The sequence below is a fragment of the Arachis ipaensis genome, chromosome B6 (assembly GCF_059453495.1).
Source record: "Arachis ipaensis isolate K30076 ecotype BB chromosome B6, ASM5945349v1, whole genome shotgun sequence".
Classification (NCBI taxonomy): Eukaryota; Viridiplantae; Streptophyta; class Magnoliopsida; order Fabales; family Fabaceae; genus Arachis; species Arachis ipaensis.
This window is the reverse complement of record NC_142441.1, coordinates 99,869,060-99,886,317: the sequence shown is the minus strand read 5'-3', so window position 1 is coordinate 99,886,317 and position 17,258 is coordinate 99,869,060. Positions and strand designations below refer to the sequence as shown.

Genomic DNA, 17,258 nt, shown 5'->3' with positions numbered 1-17,258 from the left:
TGATCCAACGTATGAGTCTAGGCTTTGACTCATTCTTTGTCAATAAGTACTTTAAAGCTACATGATCCGTGTATACCACTATCTTTGATCCTAGCAAATAAGATATAAATTTATCTAAAGCATGAACAATAGCTAGGAGTTCTTTTCCAGTAGTGGTATAGTTGGATTGTGCTGCATCCAGTGTTTTAGAAGAGTAAGCAATGACATAAGGGAGTTTACCATCGCGCTGTGCAAGCGCGGCACCTACAGCATGGTTTGACGCATCACACATTATCTTAAATGGCAACATCCAGTTGGGGCCTCACACAATCGTTGCCGTGGTAAGAACTCTCCTTAGCTCTTCAAAAGCTTTCACACATTCACTGTCAAACTCAAAATCCACATTTTTTCGAGTAGGCGCGACAGTGGCAAAGCAATCTTGCTGAAATCTTTGATAAAGCGCCTATAGAATCCTGCATGTCCCAAAAACGAGCGGACCTCCCTCACAGATGAGGGGTGAGGTAAAGTGGTGATAACATCGACCTTGGCCGGGTCTACAGAAATACCTTCATGAGATACTACATGTCCTAACACTATGCATTGTCGTACCATGAAGTGACATTTTTCAAAATTTAAGACAAGGTTAGTGTTAACACATCTAGCTAAGACCTTGGCCAAATTCTCTAAGCAACAATCAAATGAAGTACCATAAACGCTGAAGTCATCCATAAAGACTTCCAGACAATTCTCCATTAGATCGGAGAAGACACTCGTCATGCACCGCTGAAAAGTAGCGGGTGCATTACATAGTCCAAATGGCATCCTTTTATAGGCAAAGGTGCCAAACGGACAAGTAAACGTGGTCTTCTCCTGATCTTCAGGAGCAATATAAATCTGGAAGTAGCCAGTAAATCCATCAAGAAAGTAGTAGTGAGATTTACCTGCCAAACGGTCTAACATCTGATCGATGAAGGGCAAGGGGTAGTGGTCCTTCCGTGTAGCGGCGTTCAATCTTCTGTAATCAATACACACTCGCCACGCATTTTGTACTCTTTTAGTGACCATTTCACCGTCGTCCTTTTTGACCGTTGTGATGCTCGACTTCTTGGGGACAACCTGGACTAGGCTCACCCACTCATTGTCGGAGATTGGATATATGATACCTGCATCCAGTAATCTGGTGACCACTTTCTTCACTACATCAAGGATGGTTGGATTGAGCTTCCTTTGCGGTTGCCTAACCGGCCTAGCTCCATCTTGGTGAAATATCTTATGCATGCACTTGCGGGGGTCAATTCCCACAATATCCGCTAGGCTCCATCCTATTGCCTTCTTGTACTTTCTTAGAACATCTAGGAGCTTTTCTTCTTCTTCACTTGAAAGCTCACTAGCAATAATAACCGAAAATCTTTGGTTGTCCTCTAAGAAAGCATACTTCAAATGAGATGGAAGGGGCTTCAGTTCACTCTTTACCTCAAGCTGAGGTTCCTTTTCATCAAGCTCATGGAGTTCATTCTTGACAACTTTCTCATGTTCATCCTTTGGTCATTCGTCTCCTCAACAATAGGGTAGTACAACTTGTGGTGGTCTTCTTCTTGCACTTCCGCTACCACTTCATCAATTACATCACATCGGAGCACGGAATGTTCTTCAGGAGGATGTTTCATGGCATCTTCCAAATTGAACTTGATAGTATTGTCTCAAACCTCAAAAGAATATGTGCCGGTGAAGGCATCTGGTGCACAAAATTGTGATCTCTGGTAATGGCTCCAAAAACTTGGTGCTCTAATCTCAAATTCATAATTTATCACAACTTCGATACAACTGACCAGCAAGTGCACTGGGTCGTCCAAGTAATAAACCTTACATGAGTAAGGGTCGATCCCACGGAGATTGTTGGTATGAAGCAAGCTATGGTCACCTTGTAAATCTCAGTCAGGTGGATATAAAATAGTTATGGAGTTTTCGAAAATTATTAATAAGTAAACAGAAAATAGGGATAGAAACACTTATGTAATTCATTGGTGAGAATTTCAGATAAGCGCATAGAGATGCTTTCGTTCCTCTGAACCTCTGCTTTCCTGCTGTCTTCATCCAATCAGTCTTACTCCTTTCCATGGCTGGCTTTATGCAAGGGCATCACCGTTGTCAGTGGCTACATCCCCTCCTCTTGTGAAAATGGTCCAAGATGCCCTGTCACGGCACGGCTAATCATCTGAGGTTCCCGATCATGCTGGAATAGGATTCACCCTCCTTTTGCGTCTGTCACTACGCCCAGCACTCGCGAGTTTGAAGCTCGTCACAGTCATTCAATCATTGAATCCTACTCGGAATACCACAGACAAGGTTTAAACTTTCCGGATTCTCTTGAATGCCGCCATCAATCTAGCTTACACCACGAAGATTCTGATTAAGAGATCTAAGAGATACTCATTCAATCTAAGGTAGAACGGAAGTGGTTGTCAGGCACGCGTTCATAAGGAATGATGATGATTGTCATGTTCATCACATTCAGATTGAAGTGCGAATAATATCTTAGAAGCGGAACAAGTTGAATTGAATAGAAAAACAGTAGTACTTTGCATTAATCTTTGAGGAACATCAGAGCTCCACACCTTAATCTATGGAGTGTAGAAACTCTACCGTTGAGAATACATAAGTGAAAGGTCCAGGCATGGCCGAATGGCCAGCCCCCAAAACGTGATCTAAGATAGCATACAACTGATCAAAGATGTCTAATACAATAGTAAAAGGTCCTATTTATAATAAACTAGCTACTAGGGTTTACAGAAGTAAGTAATTGATGCATAAATCCACTTCCAGGGCCCACTTGGTGTATGCTTGGGCTGAGCTTGAAGTCTACACGTGGAGAGGTCATTCTTGGAGTTGAACGCCACCTTTTGTGCCATTTTGGGCGTTGAACTCCACTTTGCAACTTGTTTCTGGCGCTGGACGCCAGAATTGGGCAGAGAGCTGGCGTTGAACGCCAGTTTACGTCGTCTAAACTTGGGAAAAGTATGGACTATTATATATTGCTGGAAAGCCCTGGATGTCTACTTTCTAACACAATTGGAAGCGCGCCATTTTGAGTTCTGTAGCTCCAGAAAATCCACTTTGAGTGCAGGGAGGTCAGAATCCAACAGCATCAGCAGTCCTTCTTCAACCTCTGAATCTGATTTTTGCTCAAGTCCCTCAATTTCAGCCAGAAAATACCTGAAATCACAGAAAAACATACAAACTCATAGTAAAGTCCAGAAATGTGAATTTAACATAAAAAATAATGAAAACACCCCTAAAAGTAACTAGATTCTACTAGAAACATACTAAAAATAATGCCAAAAAGCGTATAAATTATCCGCTCATCACAACACCAAACTTAAATTGTTGCTTGTCCCCAAGCAACTAAAAATCAAATAGGATAAAAAAAGTGAATATACTATAAATTCCAAATTATCAATGAAACATAGCTCCAATCAGATGAGCGGGACTTGTAGCTTTTTGCCTCTTGAATAGTTTTGGCATCTCACTTTATCCATTGAAGTTTAGAATGATTGGCTTCTATAGGAACTCAGAGTTTAGATAGTGTTATTGACTCTCCTAGTTCAGTATGATGATTCTTGAACACAACTTCTTTATGAGCCTTGGCCGTGGCCCTAAGCACTTTGTTTTCCAGTATTACCACCGGATACATAAATGCCACAGACACATAACTGGGTGAACCTTTTCAGATTGTGACTCAGCTTTGCTAAAGTCCCCAATTAGAGGTGTCCAGGATTCTTAAGCACACTCTTTTTTTGCTTTGGACCTTGACTTTAACCGCTCAGTCTCAAGTTTTCACTTGACACCTATACGCCACATGCACATGGTTAGGGACAGCTTGGTTTAGCCGCTTAGGCCGGGATTTTATTCCTTTAGGCCCTCCTATCCACTGATGCTCAAAGACTTGGGATCCTTTTTATTTGCCCTTGCCTTTTGGTTTTAAGGGTTATTGGCTTTTTGCTCTTGCCTCTTGGTTTTAAGAGCTTTTGGCTTTTTCTGCTTGCTTTTTCTTTGCTTTCTATTATTTTATTTTTATTTTTATTTTTTTCGCCTATTTTTTTTCTTTGTTTTTCTGCAAGCTTTGTTCTTTGCTGCTTTTTCTTGCTTCAAGAATCATTTTTATGATTTTTCAGATTATCAAATAACATGTCTCCTTGTCATCATTCTTTCAAGAGCCAACATATTTAACATTCTTAAACAACAACTTCAAAAGACATATGCACTGTTCAAGCATTCATTCAGAAAACAAGAAGCATTGTCACTACATCAATATAATTAAGCTAAGTTCAAGGATAAATTCGAAACTCATGTACTTCTTGTTCTTTTGAATTAAAACATTTTTCATTTAAGAGAGGTGATGGATTCATAGGACATTCATAACTTTAAGACATAGTTACTAACTACTAATGATCATGTAATGAAGACACAAACATAGATAAGCACATAACATAGAAAACGAAAAACAAAAGAAATAAGAACAAGGAATGAATCCACCTTAGTGATGGTGGCGTTTCCTTCTTGAGGAACCAATGATGTCCTTGAGCTCTTCTATGTCTCTTCCTTGTCTTTGTTGCTCCTCCCTCATTGTTTTTTGATCTTCTCTTATTTCATGAAGGATGATGGAGTGCTCTTGATGTTCCACCCTTAGTTGTCCCATGTTGGAGCTTAATTCTCCTAGGGATGTGTTGATTTGCTCCCAATAGTTTTGTGGAGGAAAATGCATTTGAGGCATCTCCGGGATCTCATGGTGATGAGATTCATGCGCCTCTTGAGCTCCATGAATGGGCTCTCTTGCTTGCTCCATCTTTTTCTTAGTGATGGGCTTCTCTTCCTCAATGTGAATGTCTCCTTCTATGAAAGCTCCAGCTGAGTAACATAGATGGCAAATAAGATGAGGAAAAGCTAGCCTTGCCCCAGGAGAGGGCTTTTTGGCTATTTTGTAGAGTTCAAGGGAGATGACTTCATGAACTTCTACTTCCAATCATGATGGCATGGATCATGATGGCCCGATCCACAGTAACTTCAGATCGGTTGCTAGTGGGGATGATGGAGCGTTGGATGAATTCCAACCATCCTCTAGCCACAGGCTTGAGATCCAATCTTCTTAGTTGTACCGGCTAGCCTTTGGAGTCAATCTTCCATTGAGCTCCTTCCACACATATGTCCATAAGGACTTGGTCCAACCTTTGATTAAAGTTGACCCTTCTAGTGTAGGGGCGTTCATCTCCTTGTATCATGGGCAAGTTAAATGCCAACCTCACATTTTCCGGACTAAAATCTAAGTATTTCCCCCGAACCATTGTAATATAATTCTTTGGATTCGGGTTCTTACTTTGATCATGGTTCTTAGTGATCCATGCATTGGCATAGAACTCTTGAACCATTAAGATGCCGACTTGTTGGATGGGGTTTGTTAGAACTTTCCAACCTCTTCTTTGGATTTCATGTCGGATCTCTGGATACTCATTTCTCTTGAGCTTGAAAGGGACCTCGGGGATCACCTTCTTCTTAGCCACAACACCATAGAAGTGGTCTTGATGGGCTTTGGAGATGAACCTTTCCATCTCCCATGACTCGGAGGTGGAAGTTTTTGTCTTCCCTTTCCCTTTTCTAGAGGATTCTCCGGTCTTAGGTGCCATCAATGGTAATGGAAAAACAAAAAGCTTATGCTTTTACCATACCAAACTTAGAATATTGCTCGCCCTCGAGCAAGAAAAGAAAGAATTAGATGAAGAAGAAGAAATTATGGAGAAGAGGGTGGAGGTGTGTTTCGGCCAAGAGGGGAGAGAGGGTTGTGTTGTGTGAAAATGAGGAAGAATGGAGGGCTATATATAGGGAAGGGAGGGGGGGTAAGTTTCGGCCATATAGGGTGGGTTTGGGTGGGAAATTGATTTTGAATTTTGAAGGTAGGTGGAGTTTATGAGGTAGGTTTATGGGGAAGAGTGGATGGATGTGAGTGGTGAAGAGGTGATGGGGAAGAGAGATTGAGGTGATTGGTGAAGGGTTTTTGGGAAGAGTGTTTATGGGATTGTGTGAAAGAGGGGTGAGAAGAAGTGAGTCGAGGTAGGTGGGGATCCTGTGGGGTCCACAGATCCTGAGGTGTTTAAGGATTTACAACCTTGCACCAAATTGGGCATGCAAAATGCCCTTGCACACAACTCTGGGCGTTCAGCGCCAGATTGGTGCTTGTTCTGGGCGTTGAACGCCCATTTGTAGCCCATTTCTGGCATTGAACGCCAGAACCATGCTTGTTCTGGGCATTCAGCGCCAGCTCTTCTCCAGGGTGCATTTCTGGTGTTCAAACGCCCAGATGCTGCCCATTTCTGGCGTTCAGCGCCAGAACCATGCTCTGTTCTGGCGTTGAACGCCCAAAACATTCTTCTTACTGGCGTTTAAACGCCAGTAAGGCCTTCCTCCAGGGTGTGATTTTTCTTCTGCTATTTTTTTGATTCCGTTTTCAATTTTTATATTTAGTTTGTGACTCCACATGATCATGAACCTAATAAAACAAGAAAAACAATGAAAATAAAAATTAGATAAAAATTGGGTTGCCTCCCAACAAGCGCTTCTTTAATGTCAATAGCTTGACAGTGGGCTCTCATGGAGCCTCACAGATGTTCAGAGCATTGTTGAGACTCTCCAACACCAAACTTAGAGTTTGGATATGAGAGTTCAACACCAAACTTAGAGTTTGGTTGTGGCCTCCCAACACCAAACTTAGAATTTGACTGTGGGGGCTTTGTTTGACTCTGCTTTGAGAGAAGCTTTTTATGCTTCCTCTCCATGGATGCAGAGAGAGATCCTTGAGTTGTAAACACAAGGTTGTCCTTATTTAATTGAAGGATCAATTCTCCTCTGTCCACATCAATCACAGCTCTTGCTGTGGCTAGGAAAGGCCTTTCTAGGATGATGGATTCATCCTCTTCCTTTCCAGTGTCTAGGACTATGAAATCAACAGGGATGTAAAGGCCTTCAACCTTTACTAACACGTCCTCTACTTGTCCATGAGCCTGTTTTCTTGAATTGTCTGCCATCTCTAATGAGATTTTAGTAGCTTGCACCCCATAGATTCCCAGTTTCTCTATTACAGAGAGGGGCATGAGGTTTATCCCTGAACCAAGGTCACACAGAGCCTTAAAGATCATGGTGCCTATGGTACAAGCTATTATGAACTTTCCAGGATCCTGTCTCTTCTGAGGCAATGTCAGTTGATCCAGATCACTTAGTTCATTGGTGAACAAGGGAGGTTCATCTTCCCAAGTCTCAATACCAAATAATTTGGCATTCAGCTTCATGATTGCACCAAGGAACTTGGCAGCTTGCTCTTCAGTAACATCCTCATTCTCTTCAGAAGAGAAATACTCATCAGAGATCATGAATGGCATAAGGAGGTTTAATGGAATCTCTATGGTCTCTAGATGAGTCTCAGATTCCTTTTGTTCCTCAGAGGGAAGCTCCTTATTGATCACTGGAGGTCCCAGGAGGTCTTCCTCCTTGGGATTCACGTCCTCTCCTTCCCTTACAGGTTCGGCCATGGTAATTAATTCAATGACCTTGCACTCTCCTTTTGGATTCTCTTCTATATTGCTTGGGAGAGTACTAGGAGGGATTTCAGTGATCCTTTTACTCAGCTGGCCCACTTGTGCTTCCAAATTTCTAATGGAAGACCTTGTTTCATTCATGAAACTTACAGTGGCCTTGGATAGATCAGAGACTAAGTTTGCTAAATTAGAGGTGTTTTGTTCAGAGTTCTCTGTCTGTTGCTGAGTGGATGATGGAAAAGGTTTATTATTGTTAAACCTGTTTCTTCCACCATTATTAAAGCCTTGTTGAGGCCTTTGATCCTTCCATGAGAGATTTGGATGATTTCTCCATGATGGATTATAGGTGTTTCCATAAGGTTCACCTAAGTAATTCACCTCTGCTATTGCAGGGTTTTCAGGATCATAAGCTTCTTCTTGAGAAGATGCCTCTTGAGTACTGTTGGATGCAGCTTGCATTCCATTCAGACTCTGAGAAATCATATTGACTTGTTGAGTCAATATTTTGTTCTGAGCCAATATGGCATTCAGAGTATCAATTTCAAGAACTCCCTTCTTCATAGGCATCCCATTACTCACAGGATTCCTCTCAAAAGTGTACATGAACTGGTTATTAGCAACCATGTCAATGAGTTCTTGAGCTTCTGCAGGCGTTTTCTTTAGGTGAATGGATCCACCTGCAGAAGTATCCAATGACATCTTTGATAGCTTAGATAAACCATCATAGAATATATCCAGGATGGTCCATTCTGAAAGCATGTCAGAAGGACACTTTTTGGTCAACTGTTTGTATCTTTCCCAAGCTTCATAGAGGGATTCACCATCTTTTTGTTTGAAGGTTTGAACATCCACTCTAAGCTTGCTCAGCTTTTGAGGAGGAAAGAACTTGGCTAAGAAACCCGGGACCAGCTTATCCCAAGAGTCCAGGCTGTCTTTAGGTTGAGAGTCCAACCATATTCTAGCTCTGTCTCTTACAGCAAAAGGGAAAAGCATGAGCCTATAGACTTCAGGATTTACTCCATTAGTCTTAACAGTATCACAGATCTGCAAGAATTCAGTTAAGAACTGAAAAGGATCTTCAGATGGAAGTCCATGAAACTTGCAGTTCTGCTGCATCAGAGAAACTAGCTGAGGTTTCAGCTCAAAATTGTTTGCTCCAATAGTAGGAATGGAGATGCCTCTTCCATGTAAATTGGAATTTGGTGCAGTAAAGTCACCAAGCATTCTCCTTGCATTATTGTTGTTGGGTTCGGCTGCCATCTCCTTTACTTGTTCAAAATTTTCAATAAGGTTGTCTCTGGATTGTTGTAATTTAGCTTCTCTTAGTTTCCTCTTCAGAGTCCTTTTAGGTTCTGGATCAGCTTCAACAAGAATGCCTTTTTCTTTGTTCCTGCTCATAAGAAAGAGAAGAGAACAAGAAAAGAAGAGGAATCCTCTATGTCACAGTAAAGAGGTTCCTTAACGTTAGTAAAAAAAAGAAAAGGAATAGGGGTGAAGAAGAATGAAGAATCCAAACACAAGGGTAAGGAGAGTAGAGATGTGAGATGAGGAGATGTTAGTAGATGAATAAATAAATAGACTAAGATGAGAGGGGGAGAATTTTCGAAAATAATTTTTGAAAAAGAGTTAGTGATTTTCGAAAATAGTTTTTGAAAAAGGTTAGTAGTTTTCAAAAATTAAAATAAAAAATAATTAGTTAATTAAAAAAAATTTTTTGAAAAAGGGGGAAGATATTTTCGAAAATAGAGAGAGAGAGTTAGTTAGGTGGTTTTGAAAAAGATGAGAGACAAACAAAAAGTTAGTTAGTTAGTTGAAACAAATTTTGAAAAGATAAGAAGTTAGGAAGTTAGAAAAGATATTTTGAAATCAAATTTTTGAAAAAGGTAAGATAAGAAGATATTTTGAAAAGATATGATAGAAATTAGTTTTGAAAAAGATTTGATTTTTTTTTTAAAATCACAATTAATGACTTGATTCACAAGAAATCACAAGATATGATTCTAGAACTTAAAGTTTGAATCTTTCTTAACAAGTAAGTAACAAACTTGAAATTTTTTGAATCAAAACATTAATTGATGATGTTATTTTCGAAAATAACTAAGAAAAATGAAAAAGATTTTGAAAAAGATATGATTTTCAAATTGAAAATTTGATTTGACTCATAAGAAACAACTTGATTTTAAAAATTTTTGAAAAAGTCAACTCAAATTTTCGAATTTGATGAGAGAAAAAAAGGGAAGATATTTTTTTGATTTTTTTTTGAATTTTTAATGATGAGAGAGAAAAACATGAAAATTATGCAATGCATGAAAATTTTTAGATTAAAACAATGAATGTATGCAAGAATGCTATGAATGTCAAGATGAACACCAAGAACACTTTGAAGATCATGATGAACATCAAGAACACATTTTTGAAAAATTTTTAATGCAAGGAAAACATGCAAGACACCAAACTTAGAAATCTTTAATGCTTAGGCACTAAGAATTCAAGAATGCATATGAAAAACACCATACAACACAAAACAAGAAAACATCAAGATCAAACAAGAAGACTTACCAAGAACAACTTGAAGATCATGAAGAACACTATGAATGCATGAATTTTTGAAAAATGCAAGATGAATATGCAATTGACACCAAACTTATAACATGACTCAAGACTCAAACAAGAAACACAAAAAATATTTTTGATTTTTATGATTTTCTAATTTTTTTGTAATTTTTTTTTTCGAAAATTATTTCAAAAACAAAAATAAGGATTCCAAAATTTTTAATATGAATTCCAGGAATCTTATGCTCTTTAGTCTAAAGCTCCAATCAAAGGGTCAGGCATGGCTTAATAGCCAGCCAAGCTTTAGTATGTAACTCAGACATGACACGTCTGACATTCCCTACAGAGGAATTAGACATGGCTTTACAGCCAGCCAGGCTTCAACATGCTTCTTGAAACACTAGAATTCATTCTTGAAAATTCTGAAGAAAAAATATATTTTTGAAAACATTTTTATTTTTTTTTCGAAAACAAAGGAGACATTTTTGAAAGATTTTTTTGAAAACTTTTTGAAAACTTTTTGAAAAGAAAACGAAAAGAAAGTTACCCAATCTGAGCAACAAGATGAACCGTCAGTTGTCCAAACTCGAACAATCCCCGGCAACGGCGCCAAAAACTTGGTGCACGAAATTGTGATCTCTGGTAATGGCTCCAAATACTTGGTGCTCTAATCTCAAATTCATAATTTGTCACAACTTCGATACAACTGACCAGCAAGTGCACTGGGTCGTCCAAGTAATAAACCTTACGTGAGTAAGGATCGATCCCACGGAGATTGTTGGTATGAAGCAAGCTATGGTCACCTTGTAAATCTCAGTTAGGCGGATATAAAATAGTTATGGAGTTTTCGAAAATTATTAATAAGTAAACAGAAAATAGGGATAGAAACACTTATGTAATTCATTGGTGAGAATTTCAGATAAGCGCATAGAGATGCTTTCGTTCCTCTGAACCTCTGCTTTCCTGCTGTCTTCATCCAATCAGTCTTACTCCTTTCCATGGCTGGCTTTATGCAAGGGCATCACCGTTGTCAGTGGCTACATCCCCTCCTCTTGTGAAAATGGTCCAAGATGCCCTGTCACGGCACGGCTAATCATCTGAGGTTCCCGATCATGCTGGAATAGGATTCACCCTCCTTTTGCGTCTGTCACTACGCCCAGCACTCGCGAGTTTGAAGCTCGTCACAGTCATTCAATCATTGAATCCTACTCGAAATACCACAGACAAGGTTTAGAGTTTCTGGATTCTCTTGAATGCCGCCATCAATCTAGCTTACACCACGAAGATTCTGATTAAGAGATCTAAGAGATACTCATTCAATCTAAGGTAGAATGGAAGTGGTTGTCAGGCACGCGTTCATAAGGAATGATGATGATTGTCACGTTCATCACATTCAGGTTGAAGTGCGAATGAATATCTTAGAAGCGGAACAAGTTGAATTGAATAGAAAAACAATAGTACTTTGCATTAATCTTTGAGGAACATCAGAGCTCCACACCTTAATCTATGGAGTGTAGAAACTCTAACGTTGAGAATACATAAGTTAAAGGTCCAGGCATGGCCGAATGGCCAGCCCCCAAAATGTGATCTAAGATAGCATACAACTGATCAAAGATGTCTAATACAATAGTAAAAGGTCCTATTTATAATAAACTAGCTACTAGGGTTTATAGAAGTAAGTAATTGATGCATAAATCCACTTTCGGGGGCCCACTTGGTGTGTGCTTGGGCTGAGCTTGAAGTCTACACGTGGAGCGGTCATTCTTGGAGTTGAACGCCACCTTTTGTGCCATTTTGGGCGTTGAACTCCACTTTGCAACTTGTTTCTGGCGCTGGACGCCAGAATTGGGCAGAGAGCTGGCATTGAACGCCAGTTTGCGTCATCTAAACTTGGGCAAAGTATGGACTATTATATATTGCTGGAAAGCCCTGGATGTCTACTTTCTAACGCAATTGGAAGCGCGCCATTTTGAGTTCTGTAGCTCCAGAAAATGCACTTTGAGTGCAGGGAGGTCAGAATCCAACAACATCAGCAGTCCTTCTTCAACCTCTGAATCTGATTTTTGCTCAAGTCCCTCAATTTCAGCCAAAAAATACCTAAAATTACAGAAAAATACACAAACTCATAGTAAAGTCTAGAAATGTGAATTTAACATAAAAACTAATGAAAACATCCCTAAAAGTAACTAGATTCTACTAGAAACATACTAAAAACAATGCCAAAAAGCGTATAAATTATCCGCTCATTAGCATCTAACTTGAATTTAGAGGTCTTGAGGAAGGGTCTATGACGTTAGGATTTTTGCCAGTAAAGAATTTCATAAAAACAGTCGCGTTGTAGATATAGTCTCTAAACCGACAGAAATCCCTTCGTACAAACGTTTTGGTTGTCACAAGTAACAAACCCCTTAAAATTGATAACTGAGTATTTAAACCTCGGGTCGTCTTCTCAAGGAATTGCAGGGAGGTATGTTCTTATTATTGGTTATGAGTTTGTAAATTGGGATTTTGGAAGTAAGGTGGGAATATGTTATATGACAAATAATTTAAATGGCAATTAAAAATAAATAAATAGCTGCAAGGCAAACTTTTGGCAAGGTATGAGAATTTGGAAGTCCAGACTTAGTTATTCTTATCAACAACAATGAAAGTTGAATCTTAATTCCACTTAGTTAACCTTTACTAAAGCAAAGGAAAGTCAAGGGACAAATTGGTTTGATCTTCGAATCCTATTTATTTCCTAAGAAAAGATTGTGATTATTGAAGTTCAACTCAATTGGCAAGATAACAATTAACAAATTTGCTGTTGAATTGGATAACTCCTGAGTTACTGATTTCTTAACCAAAACCAAAAGGAAAAGAGTAAATCTACTGGAATAAAAATGTCTTCAGATGGGAAGCAGTAATCATGTAAATAAAAGAAAGTAATCATGAATTGAAATACCTCAAATAACATTAATTAAGAAAATTATATGTAACATGGAAGAGTTCATAAATTAAATAAAAATAAAGAACCTGGGATTGAGAGTCACTCCTAAAACTAAGAGAAGTCCTAAATCCTAAGAGAGAGAGGAGAGAACCTCTCTCAAAACTAATCTAAATCATGAGAAGTGAATTATATGAGCCTCCTATGTATGGATGCATTCTCCCACTTTATAGCCTCTAATCTGTGTTTTCTGGGCCGCAAACTGGGTCAGAAACAGCCCGGAAATCGCTGGAGAAGAATTCAAACACGCTGATTTCTGTCACTGCGACGCGGCCGCATGGAGCACGCGGTCGTGTCACCTAGTGTTAGGACAACTATGGCATATTATATACCAAATCGAAGCCCCGTACGTTAGCTTTCCAACCAACTAGAACTGCATCGTTTGGACCTTTGTAGCTAAAGTTATAGCCGTTTGAGTGCGAAGAGGTCAGGCTGGACAACTTAGCAATTTCTCCAACTTCTTGTATTCCTTCCACTCTTGCATGCTTCTTTTCCATCCTCCAAGCCATTCCTGCCCTATAATCTCTGAAAGCACTTACCACACATATCAAGGCATCTAATGGCAATAAGAGAGGATTAATAATAAGCAATTATAAGATTAAAGAAGCATGTTTTCAATCATAGCACAAAATCAGGAAGGAAATATAAAACCATGCAAATATTATGAATAAGTGGGTAAAGAGTTGATAAAATCCACTCAATTGAGCATAAGATAAACCATAAAATAGTGGTTTATCAGTCTACCAAGTAGAACGGAGGATGGGCTTCTATTTTCTGTTGGAGGCATTTCAAGGATGTAAAAGTCAACCGGAAAAACCAAATCCTTGATCGCCACAAGTACATCTTCCGCTATTCCATCACTGTAATCACACTTTTATCAGCTAAGGTAAACTTTGCCGCCGACTTCTTTAATGGAGCTAAATTCAACCGCACATAGATAGAAAGTGGCATGATGCTTACACAAGCTCCCAAGTCACACATACAATCATGAAAATTGCGTCCGCCAATACAACAAGACACCAAACAAGGTCTAAGGTCACCACATTTCTTTGGAATAGGTTCTATCAAGGAAGAAATTGAACTACTCAAGGATAATATCTCCAATTCTCCTATCCTATCTTTGTGTGTACACAAGTCTTTCAAAAATTTTGCATACTTTGGAATTTGTTGAATAGCATCAAGAAGTGGTATGGTTACCTCAACCTTCTTGAATACTTGAAGCATGTTAAAATCGGATTCCGATGTTTTCTTTGCCTTCTTCACCATGGAAGGGAATGGAATAGGAATGGACTCATCCACTATAACTTTCCTTTTGGGCTCCTTGAGGTTTACTCCTTCTTCCTCATGCCTTTTGTCTACCACCTCTTCTTCCTGTGGAGCTTTAACAACCACTTCTTCCTCATAAATGTCTCCCATGACTCTTGGAGGTATCTCCTCCAATGTAGTCCCCGACCGTAGAGTGATGGCATTGAGACCGCCCTTTGGGTTTGGTTGGGGTTGGGATGAAAGGTTAGAAGAACTTGAGGGTTGGTTGGTGCTGTTGTTGGGAGTTGATGGTTGGTTTGACATGGTCATCTTTGAAAGTATGTTGGTGAGGTTAGCCAATTGAGCGCCCAAGGCATCAAATTGAGCATTGTTGCTCTCATCCCGTTTCTACATGGTGGCTCTAAGCTCATCAACTTGATTGTTGGAAGATGGAGGAGTTTGGTTGGATTGTTGTCTATGGTGTGGTGCTTGGTACTTGGTACTTGGTGTAGTTATTTTGGTTTTGGTTGGAGTGGCCTTGGTTGGCTTGGTAGTTGGTATTGTTATGGTGGTATTGGGATGAAGATTGGTTATTGTTGTGGTGAGAAGAAGAGTTGTTCCATCTTTGGTTTTGATTGTTCCCTTGTGCATTATCCCTCCACCCTTGATGTTGGTAACCACCTTGAGGGTAATTATTTTGGCCTTGAGAAGGATAGGGTGGACGGTTGTTGTAATTCACATTGGCTACTACAAGAGCATGTTCCTCTTGAATTTGATGGCATTGATCGGTGTAATGTGTGGTGCTAGAGCACAAATCACAAATCCTAGGAGGGCCTTCAAGTTGAGCAACTGGAGGTGGGGCTTGGATGACTTGGATGGAGTAGTATTCTTTTTTATCCTTTTGTATTTGTGTAAGGATGGTGGTCATATACCCAAGTGCTTTGGTTAGGTTTGATTCGGAAGGGGATGGTTCTACCACACCCTTGAGAGGATTACTTCTCACCCTTGTATGTTGTGTAGCCTCGGCAACATTCTTTATCAAATTCCAAGCTTCTCCCTCCGTCTCATTATCCTTGTTGTTCCTTTTTCCGTCTTGTATGTTTTGATAACGAGAATTGTTGTGATGGTCTAGATTTTCTTCCTAAAGAAAGGAATTACTTCATTGCAAGCATAGCTCCAAACCAACAAACAACTCTCACATCAAATTAAATTTGGTTGTCACAAGTAACAAACCCCAAATAAGAATTGACCGAAGTATTTGAACTCCGGGTCATCTCACAAGGAATTGCAATGAAGTGCTCAATTATTGGCTATGAAGGATGTGTGGGGGGAGGGTTTGGTTGATAAGAGAGCAAGAAATTAAATATGCAAGAAAAGTAATTCAAACAAGCAATTAAAGAAAGTAATTAATAAAGAGAGACATTCATGGCAAAGATTGAGAATATAGGCTTTCTATCATAGTCATGCAATAATTAATTCATCTTATTTAGTCAACTCCAACAAATAGAAGAAGTTATAATGTCATCTTCGCATAGGGAGAATGTCAAACAAGACTAATTAATCATGTCACAATAATAAACAAGAATCTATCTCATTATATCATCTCCAACGTTGGAAGAAGGTGTAAGTTATCTTCCATGAGAGAAGTCAAACAAGACTAGTTAATCTCAAATCCAAATGTCCTAATCAACTCACTAATTGGATTAACAAAAGATTAGAGTCAATGGAAATAATATTAACTAACAACTCTAGATCACCAACATGAGTTGGGTATTCATGACTCAAGATTGCCCAATTACTCTTTCCAAGCCAAGAATGCTCAAGATCTACTCTAAAGCCCAACCAAGCATTTTGTCAAACACTTGGTGGGTGTATAAAGAAAGCATAATAAATGACAAGAAATAGTAAAATCTACCAACTACAAATTGCAAGGAAAGTAAGAACACAATCCAAATCAACAATAAAAAGAACATCAAATATTAAATTTCATTAAATGTAAATCAAATCCTACATGAGTTCATCATCACAAAAGAAACATAAAAGAGAAATTAACATAAAAACTAAGAGAATCAAGTGGTAGGAACAAGAAATCATAAAAGAAATAAGATGAGAACAATAATCAAAACCTAGATCTAAGATGGAATTAACCTAACCTAATTCTAGAGAGAAGATGGAGCTTCTCTCTCTAGAAACTATACTACATGATGCTAATGCTACAAAAAATTGCTCTCCTATTTCTCAAGCTTGAATTCTGCATGAAATAGTATCAGAAATGAGTTGGGTTGGGCCCAAAGTGCTTCAGAAATTGCTGGGGGCGATTTCACTTTAGTGGTCCACGAGCAGCATCGGCGTGTACGCGTACATGGCGCGTGCGCGGCCCTAAACGCAAAGCAACATATGGCACATTTTATATCATTTCAAAGCCCCGGATGTTAGATTTCTAACGCAACTGGGACCGCCTCATTTGGACTTCTGTAGCTCAAGTTATGGTCGATTGAGTGCGAAGAGGTCAGACTTGACAGCTTTACAGTTCCTTCATTTCTTCATGAGTTCTCCCACTTTGCATGCTTTTCTCCTCACTTCTTCCATCCAATACTTGCCTTATGAACCTGAAATTACTCAACAAACATATCAAGGCATCGAATGGAATTAAAGTGAATTGAATTCAGATATTTTAAGGCCTAAAAAGAATGTTTTCACATTTAAGCACAAATCAAAGGAGAATTGCAAAACCATGCTATTTCATTGAATAAATGTGAGAAAAGTTGATAAAATCCTCCAAATTAAGCATAAGATAAACCACAAAATTGGGGTTTATCAAATCTCCCCACACTTAAACCAAGCATGTCCTCATGCTAAGAATAAAGAAGGACAAGAAAAGGGGTATGAACATTTATTCAATGTAAAGAAACTAT

General features: G+C 39.1%; 1 non-coding gene across 1 annotated transcript; it reads left to right on the top strand.

The window, feature by feature from the left end:
- The first annotated feature begins 8,312 nt into the window (after positions 1-8,312).
- LOC148561936 (small nucleolar RNA R71) lies at positions 8,313-8,420 on the top strand. Its single transcript, XR_015887110.1, has one exon. It is a non-coding gene; the product is annotated as a small nucleolar RNA R71 (small nucleolar RNA).
- The last annotated feature ends 8,838 nt before the right edge of the window (positions 8,421-17,258 follow it).